Genomic DNA, 5,732 nt, shown 5'->3' on the forward strand with positions numbered 1-5,732 from the left:
TTTGTTGTTGTTTGTTTTGTCTTAGCAGCAGGTTTTTTTGTGTTTTTTTTTAATGCTCGCCAGCAAGCTGTGAGTTTGAAGGCCACACTTGTCGTGTAGGGAAAATGAGCCAGAGGGTTGTGCATTATTTGGAAGCTTTTGCCTTGTTGTAGAAAGCGGCTCTGGGCAGAGAGGTCTGTGTGCCTCCACACAAGGCCTTGGTGTGTTCAGTTTTCTCTTCACTTTCTACAATTTATTGCCACGCTTTGTTGTTAATTGTTACTGTTTGGGTGATTTCTTTCTTCTTCAAAACTGTGCTTTTGGATTACTGGTTTGTTTTTCAAAACTCTCCTTTCACTTTTTGTATTTTATTTCTTTAAGTATGACGGTCGTGTCAAACTTAGACCATCGGAACAGCAGAGGAGGCAACTGCTGTCCCGACTATCTGGGCTAGAATTTGATTTTAGTGGAGAGTGTCTTGCCCAAGTTACATCCCCGCTGTCTTCACCAAGAGGGTTTTAGGACAGTCATTGTTGGGGATGGTTCCCAAAGGCCAGCTAGCCCCCAAGGCTGCAGCACTGAGGGCCAGAGTTGGGGATGGTTCCCAAAGGCCAGCTAGCCCCCAAGGCTGCAGCACTGAGGGCCAGAGTTGGGGATGGTTCCCAAAGGCCAGCTAGCCCCCAAGGCTGCAGCGCTGAGGGCCAGAGCAACCTTGCCTTCTAGTTTGAGAGCCGTAGTCCTTCACTAAAACCAAGTTGTAAATGGAACCCCATTGATGTCGGTCAGGAGGTAGTCCATGGGCATTTCACATTTCTTCGTGGTCTATAGAGAGTGACAGGTGAGACAGAGCACAGGACACAGAGAGTGGAGAAGGAAGAGACAGAGTGACCATGTCTGTTGTGTGGAGACAGTGACAGATGAAACAGACCACAGGGCACAGAGAAGGTGGTGAAGGAAGAGATAGAGTGACCATGTCTGTTGTGTGGAGACAGTGACAGATGAAACAGACCACTGGACACAGAGAGTGGAGAAGGAAGAGACAGAGTGACCATGTCTGTTGTGTGGAGAGAGTGACAGATGAAACAGACCACAGGGCACAGAGAGTGGAGAAGGAGACAGAGTGACCATGTCTGTTGTGTGGAGAGAGTGACAGATGAAACAGACCACAGGACACACAGAGAGTGGAGAAGGAGACACAGTGACCATGTCTGTTGTGTGGAGAGAGTGACAGATGAAACAGACCACTGGACACAGAGAGAGTGGAGAAGGAAGAGACACAGTGACCATGTCTGTTGTGTGGAGAGAGTGACAGATGAAACAGACCACTGGACACAGAGAGAGTGGAGAAGGAGACAGAGTGACCATGTCTGTTGTGTGGAGAGAGTGACAGATGAAACAGACCACTGGACACAGAGAGAGTGGAGAAGGGGACAGAGTGACCATGTCTGTTGTGTGGAGAGAGTGACAGATGAAACAGACCCCTGGACACAGAGAGTGGAGAAGGGGACAGAGTGACCATGTCTGTTGTGTGGAGAGAGTGACAGATGAAACAGACCACTGGACACAGAGAGAGTGGAGAAGGAGACAGAGTGACCATGTCTGTTGTGTGGAGAGAGTGACAGATGAAACAGACCACTGGACACAGAGAGTGGAGAAGGGGACAGAGTGACCATGTCTGTTGTGTGGAGAGAGTGACAGATGAAACAGACCACTGGACACAGAGAGAGTGGAGAAGGAGACAGAGTGACCATGTCTGTTGTGTGGAGAGAGTGACAGATGAAACAGACCACTGGACACAGAGAGTGGAGAAGGGGACACAGTGACCATGTCTGTTGTGTGGAGAGAGTGACAGATGAAACAGACCACAGGACACAGAGAGAGTGGAGAAGGAAGAGACAGAGTGACCATGTCTGTTGTGTGGAGAGAGTGACAGATGAAACAGACCCCTGGACACAGACAGAGTGGAGGAGACAGAGTGACCATGTCTGTCTCCCTGAACTAGTGCCAGGGAGAATCATTACAGCATTGGTCTTGGAAAATTATTGCCATTTGGTTTTTGTTCACTTCTTCATTTACCTGATTGTTCGTTCAGTTATTTGCATCATCTTCTTTTTGTTAGAAGGACGAGTTGTTTATATGACTTTGTTCGTCTGTTTATTTATTTATTTATCTATTAATTTATATATTTATGTTACTTGTTTCTTTGATGTGTCAGTGGCATTCATTTGTACACAAAAAAATGCTGTTTGGTGAATTCATTTATTTGTGTGATGGGTCATTTATTTATTTATTCATATGAATCGTTTCTTTGATTTCTACTGCATTTGGTTGGACACAAACCATTCTGTTGGAGAAGTTATTCGTTTTTTTTCTGGGTGTCTTTGAAGTTCCTTTTCTGTTTTTAAAATCCATTCAGCCTGTTCAGTTGCTCATGAATAATGAAATACATTCCATGAAATATGTTTTTGAATGTCTTGTAAAGAAAAACAAGAATGTCGTGTGGTTTTGTGGATGTGCTTAATGCTGTGTTAACTGACATGTGCTGATGAAACTGGGTATTTGATTTCATTTGAAGCGCAGATAAGACCATGATTTTTGTATTCATTAGTAATTCACGATTGATTGGAAAAGACAATCTTTTACAAAAAAAAAAAGCATTGAAAATAAAAGTAAGATGAGGCTCTGATTGAAATTTGTGTTGTTATTGGGGCAGTTTGAATTCACTAATGATTGGAAACACAATCTTTGACAAGCAAGCATTGAAAATAAAAGTAAGATGAGGTTCTGATTGAAATTTGTGTCATTATTGGGGCAGTTTGAATTCACTAATGATTGGAAACACAATCTTTGACAAGTAAGCCATGAAGATCTAAGTAAGGTGAGGCTCAGGTTGAAAAATGTGTTCCTAATGGAGCAGTTTGAAGTCATTCCAGTAGTGAACAGAATGTTGGTACCCTTGCCATCTCTAGCAAAGACCAGCATGTGATACAGACGAGGTGAACCAGGTGCATCACATCTTTCAGGAGTTGCGCTTTGTTGTGTTTTTGTGCCATCAGCAAAGGGGGGTAACCCCTTCCCTCTTCGTTCACCAGAGTTGTGCTTTGTTGTGTTTTTGTGCCATCAGCAAAGGGGGGTAACCCCTTCCCTCTTCGTTCACCACACCCACCACCACACTGTCTTGTAGTTTGACATGCTGCTGTCAATTCTTTTTTTAAATTTTATTATTTGTTTGCTTTGGTTCTTTTTTTTTCTTCCTTTGATCAAGATTGGATGTGTTTTAAAGACACTGACACAGGACCACCATTTTTACCATTGCATTATGGGATCATGTATGGGAGGGTTGTTCCAGACATTTGTGATGTTTGATACAGAAAGAAGTATTATTTGAGTTGATAGAGAAAAAGAAATTGTTGGAGTTGACACAAAAAGAAGAAACATTGTGATAGTGGACAGAGAAAAGAAACATTGTTAAGAGTTGACGGAGAAAGAAGAAATATTGTTGGAGTTGACAGAGTGAGAAGAAATATTGTTGGAGTTGACACATGAAGAAAGAAATATTGTTAGAGTTGACACAGAAAGAAGAAACATTGTTAGAGTTGTCACAGAAAGAAGAAACATTGTTAGAGTTGACACAGAAAGAAGAAACATTGTTTAATGGACAGAGAAAGAACCATTGTTAGAGTTGACACAGAAAGAAGAAACTAGAGTTGACACAGAAACTGAGAAAGAAGAAACATTGTTTAATGGACGGAGAAAGAAACATTGTTAGAGTTGACACAGAAAGAAGAAACATTGTTTAATGGGCGGAGAAAGAAACATTGTTAGAGTTGACACAGAAAGAAGAAACATTGTTTAATGGACAGAGAAAGAAACATCAGTAGAGTTGACACAGAAAGAAGAAACATTGTTTAATGGACAGAGAAAGAAACATCATTAGAGTTGACACAGAAAGAAGAAACATTGTTTAATGGACAGAGAAAGAAACATTGTTAGAGTTGACACAGAAAGAAGAAACACTGCATGTGGGACCAGTGATGCGGAGGATCAACTGGTTTGTGCTGGGTGTAGACAGAGATTGGAACTGGAAGACTCCTGAAGCTCATGAAAACGTGTGCTAGCAGGGAAGGGTTGTGGATGAAGAACAGCTTGATTTTTTGGTGTAACCCAAACTGTTGGCAGTGGCACTGAGAATTAGGAAGAAGAAAAAATCACCATTGTCCAGGAAAAGGAGGAAATGCTCACGATACACTGATAATGATTCCTGTGTTCTTTTTCCCGGTATTCACTTTTAAGGTATTGTTTGTATTTTAAATGAAGAAGGTTTAATGGAGTACGTGAAGAGTTCCTTCTTCATGCTGAGACGAAAGAAAGCCCGCAGAGTCCTGTCATTACAGTTAAGTTACAGCTCAGTTATTATAGCCTTCTGGTACCAGACATTCCCGTATTGCAGAGTTTTGCTTGCCCCTTCCCTCTCAGACTGTGCAAGGAAGTATGTAAGTACTGGAAATATGTACATATATATACATATCCTCTCCCACAGTGTACAGAACTGACAAATGAAAACGTAAAATGTCTCTTTACTGATTTGCGACTTAAACAGTTTGTAAGTAACTTGCAGCTGATTCTGTGCTGTTTTCGGCTCATCAGACACCCCCCCCTCCCTCCACCACCCACCCCCATCCTCCTCACCCCCAGATGCATGTATGGGTTTTATTATTATTATTTTTTTTATATTGTTATTATTTTTTTTAAACTGATTCTTTTCTGCTATAAGCTCTCTGGAACATGTTGATGTTTTCTTGAAGACAATTGTTGCATTTGACAGTTTCATTTTTAAAACAGTTTGTGTAGAATAGAATTGTTACTTGGCCAGTCTTTGAGATATGTGGGGCTATCATTTGAACAAAACAGTGGTGGAGAGTGGAGTTTCTGAACTCATGAGAGAGAGGGATTGAAGGAGTTGATTTTGTTGAGTGTTACATGATGGAAAAATTTGGAGAAGAAAAGATAAAAGTGTGTTGTCTGTGAATTTCTCTAAAGGGATACTATAAAGTCGACTTGTCTGATTTGGCGAGTGCTATGCTCACAAGTTGTAACATGTTGTGGAAAGGACAAAATGAATGTTACAGTTGTTGTTGAATGATATAAGATGTGATTGTGACATGACTCAGTTGAACTGTTTGTGCATTCATGTGATGATTTTGGTCAGCGTTGTTGTTGTTGTGGATGTTTTGTGTTCTGGTAGCCATATTGATTTCTGGCAGCCGTGTGATGACAAAGCTGTGTGAACCCCCACCCCCACCAAATAAAGAATAAGGGAAATATAGCACAGAATTATGGTGATGGTGTGTGTGTGTGTGTGTGTGTGTGTGTATGTGTGTGTGTGCGTGTGTACATATGTGTTTGAGTGTGTATGTATGTGTGTTTGAGTGTGTATGTGTGTGTGTGTATGTGTGTATACATATGTGTTTGAGTGTGTGTGTATGTGTGCGTGTGTATGGGTGTACATGTGTTTGAGTATGTGTGTGTGTGTGTGTGTGTGTGTGTGTGTGTGTGTGTGTGTGTACATATGTGTTTGAGTGTGCGTGCGTGCGTGCGTGTGTGTGTGTGTGTGAGTGTGTGTGTGAGTGTGTGTGTGAGTGTGTGTGTGTGTGTGTGTGTGTGTGTGTGTGTCAGTGTGTGTGTACATATGTGTGTGTGTGTGTGTGTGTGTGGATGTTTTGTGTTCTGGTAGCCATATTGATTTCTGGCAG

The 5,732-nt window shown here is 41.7% G+C and overlaps 1 long non-coding RNA gene across 1 annotated transcript; it reads left to right on the plus strand.

Annotated features, from left to right (window-relative positions):
• The first annotated feature begins 686 nt into the window (after positions 1-686).
• LOC143291307 (uncharacterized) lies at positions 687-5,305 on the plus strand. Its single transcript, XR_013056501.1, has 2 exons — positions 687-817; positions 897-5,305. It is a non-coding gene; the product is annotated as an uncharacterized LOC143291307 (long non-coding RNA).
• The last annotated feature ends 427 nt before the right edge of the window (positions 5,306-5,732 follow it).

The sequence above is a fragment of the Babylonia areolata genome, chromosome 16 (genome assembly GCF_041734735.1).
Source record: "Babylonia areolata isolate BAREFJ2019XMU chromosome 16, ASM4173473v1, whole genome shotgun sequence".
Classification (NCBI taxonomy): Eukaryota; Metazoa; Mollusca; class Gastropoda; order Neogastropoda; family Buccinidae; genus Babylonia; species Babylonia areolata.